The sequence below is a fragment of the Hyla sarda genome, chromosome 5, assembly GCF_029499605.1.
Source record: "Hyla sarda isolate aHylSar1 chromosome 5, aHylSar1.hap1, whole genome shotgun sequence".
Lineage (NCBI taxonomy): Eukaryota > Metazoa > Chordata > Amphibia > Anura > Hylidae > Hyla > Hyla sarda.
In genome coordinates, this window is record NC_079193.1 from 20,098,290 (window position 1) to 20,113,451 (window position 15,162).

The window sequence follows — 15,162 nt, forward strand, 5'->3', positions numbered from 1 at the left end:
CTATGTTATATAATGCATTGTACATATAATGTTATATACCTTTAAGAACTGTTGTCGTGTTATTGTAACCAGGGAAGGTACCAGTGACATGTGACCTACAGGGTGACCTATGGGGCCCCTCCTGAGTCTCCCCCATATAAGCCCTGGGTGGAGCGAGCTCACTCTCTTTTCCTGCTTAGCTGAGTGCAGTAAGGTCAAGTCCTAGGTTTGTGTTTGGAGTCCAGAGGAGGCCAAAGTCTACCACGCAGCCACGGATCCACAAGTCAACTACCCCCCAGGTCCAAGTCAAAGCCTGGTAAGCAACAAAAGGGGTAAAGTCTGTCATAGTCAGTCTCAGTCAAGTCAGTCCAAGTCAATCTGTCTCAAGTAAGCGTTGCCCTGCATCAAATTGTCCAAGTCCACCATAAGTTCCAACAAGCCCTGTGGTCTCTGAAGTCACTGGTCACCTCCTTGGGCCTGGCCAAGCTGTATAGACTGTTACACCTGTCTGACTCAGTAAAGCTGCCATTGTTCCGTAACTTGGCGTCGGAGTCATTATTTGCCCCCGTGCCTATCCCAGGATCCAGCGGTATACCTTCAGGTGGTGTAGAGGATAAACCTCGCCCTGGCGTCACGAACACAAGGGGTTAATGCCATCTTCCCCTGGGGTAATTCCATCTGCCCTCATTACACCCCCACCACATTAACTATTTTATATTTTTATTTGACATATAGGTTACATGTGACCAAGCATTATGGAAATAATTCCAGCCGTACGGAAGTTATGCTGGAACATAAATTTCCCATAGATTTGAATTGGACTTTAAACAAAAAGCCCGACCCTCGCAAATTAGGGAAGGTTAGGGTTAAATTAACTATCCCATATTTTTAGTGGACATATAAGTAACATGTGACTGAGTATTATTGAAATATCTCCAGCCATTTGGAAGTTATGCATAAACATATATTTCCCTTAGACTTGTATGGGACTTAAAATAAAAACCCCGACCCTCACAAATGGGGGTGGGTAAGGGTTAAATTACCTATTCTATTTTTTTTAGTTGACATATAAATAACGTTAACCAAGTTTCGTGTTAATAACTTTAGCCATTTGGATGTGATACTGTGACATACACACACACACACACACACACACATACATACAAACACACACACACACATACATACACACATACACAAACACTAGTGTTGAGCATAGGCCATATTCGAATTTGCGATATTTCGCGAATATATGGACAAATATTCGTCACATATTCGCTAAATTCGCATATTCGTAATATTTGCATTATATTTTCGCATATGCGAAAATGCGCATATGTGAAAATTAGCATATGCTAACATTAACGAAAATTTGCATGTGCGGAAATTTGCATATGTGAAAATTTGCATAAGCGAAAATCCGCATATGCGAAAATTAGTATATGCAAATTTCCCCATATGCGAAAATTCACACGCCAGTCTCACACAGTGGTATTAGAGCCTTCTTTAGACCAAACAAACTGGAAGCAGAGAGGGATGATCACTGTGATGTGTACTGTGAAAAAAAAAAAAATAAAACAATATTCGTAATTACGAATATTTAGTGTTATATTCGTGAATAAAATTCGCATTGCGAATATTCGCGAGCAACACTAATAAACACACACACATACATACACACATACATTCATACACACATACATGCATACATACATCTACACATACATACATAGACGCATACACACACACACATTGGGGGATATTTATCACAACCTGTCCAGAGGAAAAGTTGCCTTTTCAAAAATGAAAGAAGCGATCTGATTGGTTTCTATGGGCAACTCAGCAACTTTTCCTCTGGAGAGGTTTTAATAAATCTCCCCCCCATGGTGTCTTAAACTAATACATGAGGCTCTTGAACAATGATGTGCTGACACTTGAGGCTTTAGAAGAATGACACGTAAAGCTCTAGAACAATGGAACATTTATAATTCTGGAAATAAGACATGCTGACACTTGGTTTCTAGAACATTACCATACTGACAATTGTGGTTTAGAACAACGATACACTGCCACTTGACGTTCTAGAACAACGATACCACTGCCACTTGATGTTCTAGAACAACTATACACTGTCACTTGATGTTCTAGAACAACGGTGCACTGCCACTTGATGTTTTAGAACAACGATACACTGCCACTTGATGTTCTAGAACAACGATGCACTGCCACTTGATGTTCTAGAACAATGATACACTGCCACTTGATGTTCTAGAACAACGATGCACTGCCACTTGATGTTTTGGAACAATAATAAATTTGTGGTTCTGGAAGTTAGACATACTAACACTCGTTATCTAAAACAGTAACACACATTTGGGCAGAAGAAAATACACTACATTTGGTACATCTAGAACAATGAGTCCATGATGGTCACACACTGACATCCAGAACCATGGAACATTGACATTTCATATTTTTCCTTACATATTTCTGTTGGCCCCAGGCATTATCATCATACAAGAACGTGGCGCCCCTCGGAGCCCATACGGCCTATATTCTGCACTTCTCATTGTCCCCATCGTGAAGTTACTTTCTTGTGCGTCATCATTTATGTAAAGTTATTGATAGAAATGATAAATTGCCCTATATAAAACCCTATAGTGATCCCCAGCTGTGGAGGGAAAGTGTTCTCCACCGTTCACACTGACACAAGGTGACAACAAGTGATCGATGATGATTTCTGTTTCGCACCATCGCAGCGAAGGGTTCACGAGTCTCCTTCCCTGACAGAGTGTTGTGTCTGCTTTGTCTATTTATCTGCCCTGTACTGGGGCTATTTATTCCTAATTAAGACCACCTGGGCTGGTGAGGGGGTCTACATGTAATGTATCTTTCCCGAATCCCTGGGGACGACCTTCTCCATGTGACAGCCATAGGTAAGACACTAACATAGAAAACCTCACACTGGACACGGAGCGCTTGACACCTCTACTCTTCCCCCATGATTCTAATTTCAGTAAATCGCTCCCTGCTGCTTCTTGTATATTTTCAGTCATCATGGCTGAATGCTGGAGAAGAGGGGCTGTCATGTCCCGTCATGGGCCGGGGTGTCTAATGGTTATCATCTTAGGAGCCTTCATCACATATCAATAACCCCTTGTTACCACCTTGGTGGAGTCATCAGTCAGGCCCACATGGAAATAGTGTTGTGCTTATTTGTCTGGTTTTAAAGGGGGCTTCCATATTTTAGACCCACATCTCTGAGTGGAAAATGACTAGAAAGAGAGTATCTCATGTGGAGGACCCGGCAAGTACATTCATTACACTAACAACCCATTGATTTCAATGAGCAAAGTGTAATGCTTAAAGGGGTACTCCGGTGAAAACCTTTTTTCTTTTAAATCAACTGGTGCCAGAAAGTTAAACATATTTGTAAATTACTTCTATTAAAAAATCTTAATCCTTCCAGTACTTATTAGCTGCTGAATGCTACAGAGGAAATTCCTTTCTTTTTGGAACACTGATGACATCACGAGCACAGTGCTCTCTGCTGACATCTCTGTCCATTTTAGTAACCATGCATAGCAGATGTATGCTAAGGGCAGCATGGTGGCTCAGTGGTTAGCAGTGCTGGGGCCTTGGGTGCAAATCCCACTAAGGACAACAATAAATAAATAAATAAAGACTTATTATTATAATAACGTCAGCAGAGAGCATTGTGCTCGTGATGTCATCAGAGAGCATTCCAAAAAGAAAAGAATTTCCTCTGTAGTATTCAGCAGCTATAAGATTTTTGAATAGAAGTAATGTAAAAATCTGTTTAACTTTCCGGAGCCAGTTGATTTAAAAGAAAAAAGGTGTGCTCCACTGCCCCAGCATTCGCAACATTTTGTTCTGAATGCTTGGAGCGGGCGGCAGGGGTCGTGACGTCACGGCCACGTCCCTTGCGACGTCACACCCCGCCCCTCAATGCAAGCCTATGGGAGGGGGCGTGGCATACGCCACGCCCCCTCCCATAGACCTGCATTGAAGGGGGCGTGGTGTGGCGTCGCAAGGGCTGTGGCCATGACACAGAAATCGCAGATCTGCACAGAGATTGCAGGGGTCCCAGCTGCGGGATCCCCGTGATCGGACATCTTATCCCCTATCCTTTGGCTAGGGGGTAAGATGTCTAGGGGTGGAGTACCCCTTTAATTTCTCCTTCGGTGGCGCTGCTAGGAAATTAAACACTTGTCCCCGGCAGTCACAAGGGGGTCTCAGACACTGAAACAATGGCACTTGGGCTAACACAGCTATGATGTACTGATGCTTAAAGGAGAACTCCGGAATAGGAAAATTATCGTCCACACTGCCGACAGTAAAAAAATAAACAGGTACATACTTTCCTTCGTTACACCGGTGCCTCTGGTAACCTGCTCCAGCCTCCGCCGCGATCCTCTTCCTGGTTGGTGGTGGTCGGCGAGTCATACTGCGCTCAGCCAGTCACCGTCCGCAGCGAAGTCCCGACTCGGCCGGCGATAGGCTGAGCGGCAGTGTGAGAACGCTTCAAGACACACAATTCTTCACTACACCGGCACCTGCTGCTGGGGCCGAAAACGTCACAATGACGCTCAGCCTATCACCGGCCAAATCGGGACTTCGCTGCGGCCGGTGACTGTTACCGGAGGCACCGGGGGAGCGAAGGAAGGTATGTACCTGTCTATTTTTTTTTTTACTGCCGACAGTAGGGACGATAATTTTCCTATTCCTGAGTTCTCCTTTAAGGGTTCAGAGCAATTACACTGTAACAATGAGGAATCTAGAACCCCAACAGATAAACAATTAGGGTTCCAGAGCAGAGGCAGGCTTACACTTGTGGCTCAAGAACAATGATATGTTGACGCTCGTTGCTCTAGAACAGAAACAGTCTAACTATTGGGGCTCTGGGACAGTTATACAATAATACTTGGGGCTTAAGAACAGAGGGGCCGCATAATAGGGACACACTGTTACTTGAGGGCTCTAAAACAGTGATATAGTGACACATGACGCCCCAGGACAGTGACATTACTACTAACAAGTAGGACAGTGCCACAGTATTACTTTAAGCTTAAAGGGGTACTCCGCTGCTCAGCGTTTGAAACAAACTGTTGGACCTGGCGCTGGGAGCTGGTGATGTAATAGCCCCACCCCCTCATGACATCACGCCCCGCCCCCTCAATGCAAGTCTATGGGAGGGGGCGTGATATTGTGAGGGGGCGGGGCTTTGACGTCACAAGCTCCCGGCGCCGGCTCCAGCGTTTGGAACAGTTTGTTCCAAACGCTGAGCTGCGGAGTACCCCTTTAATGACAGTGTCATTGCTGCTCCAAAACAGTAGAGACAGTGATACTTGGGGGTCTAGAACAGTGACATACTAACAAAGGAGCTTTAGAAGAGTGATATACTAACAAAATAGACTTTAGAAAAGTGACTTGCTGACACTCGAGTCTTCAGAACAGAGACCTAAAGAGGGTTCTAGAGCAGTGCATACTAGCACTTGGAGCCCTAGAACAGTAACCCTTAGGGCTCAAGAACAGGTATATATTAACAAGTAGGGCTCTAGTACAGTGCCACCGTATTAGCTGGGGCTCTAGAACAGGGGCATATGCTAAGATTTGGTGCTCCAGAACAGTGGACTCAGTGATAATGAGGGCTCTAGTACCCTGATATATAAACAAAATGAGACATACGGACACTGGAGGCTCCAGAACAGAAACCTAGAGACACTTGGGGTTCTAGTACACTGATATAGTAATACCTGGAGCCCCAGAACTGTATCACTTAAAGCTTTAGAACAGGGGTGTATTTACAATTGATGTACCATAACATTAACAAAGTGAAAGACTCCAGAACAGTGACATACTGGCAAAATGAGCTTTAGAACAGTCACATATTAACACTTGGGACTCCAGAATACTTGGGGCCCTAGAACATTGGCCTAATAAGAATTGGTGATTCAGAACATTGACACAGCGACACTAGACCAGAGACATACTACCAAAGGGGTTTCAGGATAGTGACATTAGTGACACTAACACTTGGGGCTTTTGAACAGTGACATAGAGATGCTTGGTTCTAGAGCTGTGACATACTAACAAAAGGGGCTTTAGAACAGTGACATACTACACATGAGGCTTTAGAACACTGGCATAGAGATGTGTGGGGTTCTAGAGTGGTGACATATTAAAAACTGGGGCTCCAGATCAGTGACACAGTGATAGTTGGGACTAGTGTTGCTCGCGAATATTCGCAACGCGAATTTTATTTGCGAATATCGCATATTTGCGAATTCGCGAATATTCGCGAATATAGCACTATATATTCGTAATTACGAATATTCGTTTTTATTTTATTTTTATTTTTTTTTCACAGTACACATCACAGTGATCATCCCTCTCTGCTTCCAGCTTGTGTGGTGTAAAGAAGGCTCTAATACTACTGTGTGAGATTGGTGCGCGCATTTTCGCATATGCGAAACTTTGCATATGCAAATGTTTTCGCATATACGAATTTTCGCTTATGCTAATTTTGTGTATGCAAATTTTTTCGCATGTGGTAATTTTCGCATTCGCGAATTTTCGCTTATGCGAAAATAAAACGAGACTGTTACGAATATGCGAATATTCGCGAATATATGACGAATATTCGTCCATATATTCGCGAATATTCGCGAATTCGAATATGGCCTATGCCGCTCAACACTAGTTGGGACTCAAGAACCGTGACACAATGATTGAGGTTGATCACTGGGGAGACAAGCAGTGGGGCTCCCTTCAGAGACCTTATTGATGAGGGCTGCATCTTGAAAGTCGGATTGCCCAAAGTGGACAACCCCTTAAAGGGGTACTCTGGTGGAAAACTTTTTTTTTTTAAATCAATTGGTGCCAGAAAGTTAAACAGATTTGTAAATTACTTCTATTAAAAAATCTTAATCCTTCCAGTACTTATTAGCTGAATACTACAGAAGAAAATTATTTTATTTTTGGAACACAGAGCTCTCTGCTGACATCACGACCACAGTGCTCTCTGATGACATCTCTGTCCATTTTAGGAACTCTCCAGAGCAGCATATGTTTTCTATGGGGATTTTCTCCTACTCTGGACAGTTCTTAAAATGGACAGAGATGTCAGCAGAGAGCACTGTGGTCATGATGTCAGCAGAGAGCTTTGTGTTCCAAAAAAAAAAAGAATTTCCTCTGTAATATTCAGCAGCTAATAAGTACTGGAAGGACTAAGATTGTTTAATAGAAGTAATTTACAAATCTGTTTAACTTTCTGGCACCAGTTGATTGAAAAAAAAAAAAGGTTTTCCACCGGTGTACCCCTTTATTCTATCCATGGCTATTCTTACATTCTAGATCTGTTCTCTTGCATCCGATGTCTGTTTAATTTTTCCACTTCCCACTTGGGTTGTCACCATATTTTACTAGACTCTTGTATAGTAAATCTTCCTTTATTCGTGATTCCCCCCCTTTCCATAGTTTCCAGGGTTTCCAGTATGAAAGCCAATATTTTGAGTAATATGAAATAGTGATGAGACCCGGAGAATTAGTCCTTAAGTTTTCTAATTATAAAAAAATAAATAAAAAATAATTAAAAAAAACATAAGAAACTGGTGAAAATTTTTAGAATTTTATCAGTTATCCAAATATTTGAAATCAGTTTTAAAAAAAAACAAAAAAGCAAAGACTTTTGTGTAATAAAATAAGAAGTTCATGTTAAAATCTCACACTTCCCGCCCACACCCCCATGCTAGAGGAAATAGACAGATTTGCCTAATCACTAAGAAATTTTCCAACATTTCGGAAAATCTCCCTGTGCGTCATTTACAAGGTTTTCGATTGCCAGGAGCCGGGCAAGCGTGGTGTTCGTCTCCGCCAGATCATTGCATCCAGATATCACACCGTATCGCGCCAATTTACATTCTTGAGCTCCTTGAAACTTTTTGTGGAACTCGGATAAAATTGAGCAATAAATTTATTTTTGTAAATTTATACTTGATAACACTGTAATACTTTATTGCGTTTTCGTTTACCTCTTTAGTATATCAATTATGTTGTTTTATTAATTCTTATTATTAATAATAATAATAATAATAAAAATTATCATCTATATTAACCCTTTTAGGTGGTACATAAAAAAATGTGGGGTTCATCTGGCCTGGCTGTCATTTTGTAAGTGTTCGGCCGTCTTGACAGATGATAGAAGACAGCGCAGGGTTTGTGGCCATAAAGCAGATGTTAATAATTACATTGTATGTGATGCATTATTTTTGTTTGGATAGCTGCTCATTTTGGGAAAATCAATACTTCTTTTTTCTTTCTTTTTTTTTCTTCTTTCTTTTTTTTTATTTATTTTTTTTTTTTTTGGTGTTACATCTGCAAGAAAACCAAAGTTAGCTAAGAGAGAAAGTGCAAAATTTCAATAGAAGTAAATAAAACTAAAAACTGTTGGTAAAAGAAATTTAAAAGAAATTGTACAAATTAAAAGAAAAAAAAGATGTACACAACAATGTAGATTTTGCTATTAAATTTGCTATTACATTAAATAAAATTTTATAACATTAGCTTTTAAATTATTTATTTATGTTTTATTTCTACTCAGATTCAAACCACTACAGTTTAAGTTGAAAAAGCTTTTTTAAAAAAAAAAAAAAAAAAAAAAAGATATTTATTGTAAAAAATTGGTTGATTAAAAATTAAGTAAATGTTTACCCATTTAAATTAGTTTAATAATAATCCAAATATGTGAGTCAGTGTAATATATATATATATATATATATATATATATATATATACATTTATTTTATTTATTTATTTTTTTGGAGCCTCTTAAAACTCGTCTGGGCTCTTCTCTATCTCACAATTTTTTCTTAGATTCTCGATTAGGTGAACCAATCTGCAGGATTTTCTGCATTTTTCTTAAACTAAGGGTCAAGGAGGTTATTCAGAAACAGGAAAACAGAGCAATTAATTTTCCAAAAGCAGCACCACACCTGCCCTGAGGTTGTTTGTGGTATTGCAGCTCAGTTCCATTGAAGTAAATGGAGCCAAGTTGCAATACCACACATAACCTGAGGTCAGGGGTGATGCTGTTTTTTGGAAGAAATATCCTTTATATTGATTTTCCTTCATAGCCCCTTTAATCTTCTGCTGATCTGTTGTTGGGAATGGTGAGGTGGCGGGGCTTATCCAAGGTATGGGGATCAATAACCATTGTCTCCTACAGCAGACAGGGCAGTGGGGGGAGGCTCCTGCTTCAGCCAGTTGTCCTTCAGCCACACACAGAACAGTGAGGAGAAGAAGAAGGCAGAGGAGGAGGACACAACAATTTTTTTTATTTCTTGTATTTAATAATAATTTGAGAGAAAACCAGCTGCCACGCCCCCTCCCATAGACTTGCATTGAGGGGGCATGGTGTGATGTCACAGGTGGTAAACGCTGGGACAGGGGAGTACCCCTTTAAACCTGTTTCAAACTGGAAAAAATTGCTTTTTTGGGGCATATGTCTGGATTTTTTCTTTCTTTTCTTTCTTACCTCTGTTGCTTTAAAATGTGGAAAATTTGGTGTAAAATTTATTTTATTCTCTTTATGAGTAAGTGGACTATTTCTGGTGATGTCAGAGTTGTGCTGCGGCCTTTGGGCCAATCTTCTCCTTCTTATTCTATTTCACTGTAACTGCAGTTGCATTCCCCTCCTCTCCCCTTCCCGTTAATCTTCTATTTACAAAAAAGGCAAATAGATAGTGGTTGCTGGGAAAAAAAGGAAAATTCTAATTTCCGCTAATAAAATGTATTGCAAATTACCATTTATTCTCATTTAGTCATGTGCTATGCAAATACTGTTCATTTGTTACAATAGTAAAATTCCTTTTTGAGGGACAATTTTAAAAGCTACAATTTCTCATATAATGTTTTGGTTGTTTGAAAAATCACCCCTAAATATGAGATCAACAAATACATGTAAATGTTAATCTGAATAGTGTCCCCTATATATGACTTGATAGGATAAGATGTGAAGTACCTAAATAGAAAATTTGATAATATTTGCACGTAATAATTTGGCACAATTTTCAAAAATTTTCAAACTAATAAGTCAAATTTCAATTGGGTTATGCAAATTTTTTTAAATAGACCCATAGGTTCCCACTCAGAATCAGAAGATAAATTATCTGAATGTCTATGGCTAGCACTAGAGGAATGTTTATAGTGGAATTAGCCCTCGGTTCCGGTGGGAGGTATATTAAGACTTCTTTTTACCGTAATTTACGACATCTAAATTTTAATTGTGTAAAGTAATAGGCAGGAGGTTTCTTCAATTTGATGAAAACACATTTCACAAATAGAAGCAAATTAAAATTATGTAAATTGTTCTATGCAAATTGCGTCATTTTAATGACTTCATCAGCTCTTGAAGGGCACTGATTAAGAAATTGCCCAATTACTCCCCCATCTGAGGTCAAAAAACTTTTCTTGAAAATTATAAAACTTTATTAACTCGTACCCTCCTGTATGGTAATGGTGATTCTCTTACATAAACTTTTGTATGTACATATGTAAAAAAAAAATAATAATTATATTTTGAAACTTTTGGATTTTTTTTCAATTAGATTTTTGTATTTCTCAAAAATTTCTCTAAAATATTTGAAATTAGTTTAGAGATCATGAATCGCATCATGGAAAATTTTTTATGGTTTTATTCACATGTAACTTGTTGGAACCTATTCGTAATGGGACATGTGTACTCTCAAAAATTTTATATTTTGACTAATGTGTGATAGTTTTGTTGCTAGGGATACATTCCTAATAACCACAGTCTTTTCTGATAGAGCAGTGCGTCTATAGCAACAAGTGTGTCTGCAATTATCTAGGTTGTTGGTTGAAGGAAGAACTAGAACCAGGGCTAAGTCCTGCAGGGACCCTGGGAACTGAGTTCCTGTACTTTTTTACACCAAGAACACCATTCCCATTGGCAGGATTCCTTCAGGACCAACCCTTTAGTGGAATAGTTCCCACACTTTTTTCCCAGGACTTTACCCCTGGCTAGAACTTAATTGAGGGTAGGGAAAGAGTAATAGGGTATTAAAGGTTTAAAACAAGCTGAATGCAGGGACGCCCACCAACCCTGAGAACAGAGCAGAATCGGCCACACACGTATATTGTGCTCCATTCATTCAGAGGACACTCTCTTCTGAATCTCCTTGTTCTTGGGAAACCAGTCAGTAAGTCACCCTCTATTCTAGTTGTGTCTATAAGTTCCACCAAGACTCATCTCCGAGGTTTTAACTGGCAGAAAGGCATTTGGCCCCCAAATAATTCATAGTTCAAAACGCTACTTGAAACCAAAGCAAAATTCATATGAACTCAGCATAAGTTTTCTGTAAGACATCTCAAATTCAAGGATTTGTTCTGACTGCCAGATTCGGAACCACGGGTTGATACTTTTCCCCTAGTATGTGGCAATAGGACTCTCTTGCAGAGGAATACAGCTTTCTCCAAAATTGGGACGTGAGTAATAGGCACTGGACAAAACCACTGGAGACGAACTAAGTTTAATCACTCATAATGCAACGCGTTTCACAGTAAGACTGCTTCATCAGGCATCAGCCTGATGAAGCAGTCTTGCTGTGAAACGTGTTGCATTGTGGGTGATTAAACTGAGTTCGTCTTCAGTGGTTGTATCCAGCGCCTATTACTCCCATCGCAATTTTGGAGGAAGCTGTATTTCGTGGTTGAATATAGATGTGAAGCGGCTGCAGGCATCTACACTACACATTTTATTCCATAGTTACACTTGGTGGCGTGTAACTTCATGTGGTAAGCGCCACCTTATATACAGTGACCCCCCCGACCTACGATGGCCCCGACATATGATCAAATCGACATACGATGCTTTTTTATGTCGGGGCCATCGCATTAAGTGCTATCCGGCAGCGCCAAATGCTTAAGCTGCTGCCGGATAGCAGCTTAATGTTCTCCGTGTGGTGCGGTAAGTATTACTTCCGGGTCCAGCGCTGGTCTTCCGGTGTCTTCTCGGCCCTCTCCGATGACGTCAATACGCTGCTGCGCACGTCATCCAATAGGAATGGCGTACGCAGCGGCGTAATGACGTCGCTACGCAGGCCCAGTAAGGCCTTGCGGAAGAAAGCAGAGGACCGGAGAAGACAGCAGAGGACCGGAGAAGACAGCGGAGGACCGGAGAAGACAGCGGAGAGCCCAGCGGTGGCCCGGGGACACCATCTCGAGCGGCGGGGACAGGTAAGTACAGCTTCCTATACTTTACATTGCACGAATCCCTCAACATACGATGTATTCGATAAACGATGGCTCGTTTGGAACGAATTACCATCGTATGTTGAGGGACCACTGTACCTGCCTTTGTTCGAACTTTATCACACTACGGAACGCTGTCTGTGTCTTATTTTAGTCTCTCTTGTATAGGGGCTTTTTGTCTTCCTCTGGATCAACACAGTAGGTTGAACTTGATGGACTCTGAACTTTTTTTTCAATCTTATCAAGTGTGTAACAATGTGATTTCAAAAGGTTCTCTCTTTTAATGGTACGTTGCTCATCTCCTGTAAAATGAAAATAAAAAATAAACTTTTTTCTGACTCTGAAAGACAACAAGCTCCTTTAGGACAACCAATTCTTGAAGCAAATTGTCTAGTAACTGCTTTTCTACAGGCCCAGATATTGAAGCAAAACTACAAAAAAAATACAGTTTTTATTATTTTTGAGTGCAAATCCTGAAAATGCCTATACCTGTGTCCCCTTGACTACCGATCTTTCCCCCCATTCTGGCATCTCATTGTTATCATTGAGCGTTAGAACCAATCAGAATCTTGTTTTCATTTCCTTTTAATACAGGTGACCTTGAGATATGTAAACCCAGAGTAAGTGTTAGACTGACACAGAAGTGCATACAATACATTTGGAAAAACCTTGTTCTTGATTCCAATGTTTATTTTGACTGAGCTCTAAAGATCCTGTGTGCAGATGGGAGAAACTTCCAGAAGATCCAAAATCCATCATTGCAGCCTCCACAATCTGGGATCAGAAAGAAACATCAGCAGAGGACTGTTACGCCGAGCGCTCCGGGTCCCCGCTCCTCCCCGGAGCGCTCGCAACATTTTCGCTACGGCAGCGCCCCGGTCAGATCCACTGACCGGGTGCGCTGCGATACCGCCTCCAGCCGGGATGCGATTCGCGATGCGGGTGGCGCCCGCTCGCGATGCGCACCCCGGCTTCCGTACCTGACTCGCTCTCCCTCGTTCCTGTCCCGGCGCGCGCGGCCCTGCTCCCTAGGGCGCGCGCACGCCGGGTCTCTGCGATTTAAAGGGCCACTGCGCCACTGATTGGCGCAGTGGTTCCAATTAGTGTTTTCACCTGTGCACTCCCTATGTATACCTCACTTCCCCTGCACTCCCTCGCCGGATCTTGTTACCCTTGTGCCTAGTGAAAGCGTTCCCTTGTGTGTTCCTAGCCTGTGTTCCAGACCTCCTGCCGTTGCCCCTGACTACAATCCTTGCTGCCTGCCCCGACCTTCTGCTACGTCCGACCTTGCTTCTGTCTACTCCCTTGTACCGCGCCTATCTTCAGCAGTCAGAGAGGTTGAGCCGTTGCTAGTGGATATGACCTGGTCACTACCGCCGCAGCAAGACCATCCCGCTTTGCGGCGGGCTCTGGTGAACACCAGTAGTGACTTAGAACCGGTCCACTAGCACGGTCCACGCCAATCCCTCTCTGGCACAGAGGATCCACCTCCTGCCAGCCGGCATCGTGACAGTAGATCCGGCCATGGATCCCGCTGAAGTACCTCTGCCAGTTGTCGCTGACCTCACCACGGTGGTCGCCCAGCAGTCACAACAGATAGAGCAACAAGGCCACCAGCTGTCTCAACTGACCGTGATGCTACAACAGCTACTACCACAGCTTCAGCAATCATCTCCTCCGCCAGCTCCTGCACCTCCTCCGCAGCGAGTGGCCGCTTCAGGCCTACGACTATCCTTGCCGGATAAATTTGATGGGGACTCTAAGTTTTGCCGTGGCTTTCTTTCACAATGTTCCCTGCACTTGGAGATGATGTCGGACCAGTTTCCTACTGAAAGGTCTAAGGTGGCTTTCGTAGTCAGCCTTCTGTCTGGAAAAGCTCTGTCATGGGCCACACCGCTCTGGGACCGCAATGACCCCGTCACTGCCTCTGTACACTCCTTCTTCTCGGAAATTCGTAGTGTCTTTGAGGAACCTGCCCGAGCCTCTTCTGCTGAGACTGCCCTGCTGAACCTGGTCCAGGGTAATTCTTCCGTTGGCGAGTACGCCATACAATTCCGTACTCTTGCTTCTGAACTATCCTGGAATAATGAGGCCCTCTGCGCGACCTTTAAAAAAGGCCTATCCAGCAACATTAAAGATGTTCTGGCCGCACGAGAAATTCCTGCTAATCTACATGAACTCATTCATCTTGCCACTCGCATTGACATGCGTTTTTCCGAAAGGCGTCAGGAGCTCCTCCAGGATATGGACTTTGTTCGCACGAGGCGTTTTTTCTCCCCGGCTCCTCTCTCCTCTGGTCCTCTGCAATCCGTTCCTGTGCCTCCCGCCGTGGAGGCTATGCAAGTTGACCGGTCTCGCCTGACACCTCAAGAGAGGACACGACGCCGCATGGAGAATCTCTGCCTGTACTGTGCCGGTACCGAACACTTCCTGAAGGATTGTCCTATCCGTCCTCCCCGCCTGGAAAGACGCACGCAGACTCCGCAAAAAAGTGAGACAGTCCTTGATGTCAACTCTGCTTCTCCACGCCTTACTGTGCCTGTGCGGATATCTGCCTCTACCTTCTCTTCTCTACTATGGCCTTCTTGGATTCCGGATCTGCAGGAAACTTTATTTTGGCCTCTCTCATCAACAGGTTCAACATCCCGGTAACCAGTCTCGCCAGACCCCTCTACATCAATTGTGTTAACAATGAAAGATTGGACTGTACCATACGTTACCGCACGGAGCCCCTTCTAATGTGCATCGGACCTCATCAAGAAAAAATTGAGTTCTTGGTCCTCCCCAATTGCACTTCCGAAATTCTCCTTGGACTACCGTGGCTCCAACGCCATTCCCCAACCCTGGATTGGTCCACAGGGGAGATCAAGAGCTGGGGTACCTCTTGTTTCA

The 15,162-nt window shown here is 42.6% G+C and overlaps 1 long non-coding RNA gene across 1 annotated transcript; it reads left to right on the forward strand.

Annotated features, from left to right (window-relative positions):
• The first annotated feature begins 182 nt into the window (after positions 1-182).
• On the forward strand, positions 183-13,066 carry LOC130272498 (uncharacterized). Its single transcript, XR_008843576.1, has 3 exons — positions 183-295; positions 8,126-8,216; positions 12,865-13,066. It is a non-coding gene; the product is annotated as an uncharacterized LOC130272498 (long non-coding RNA).
• Positions 13,067-15,162: the final 2,096 nt, after the last annotated feature.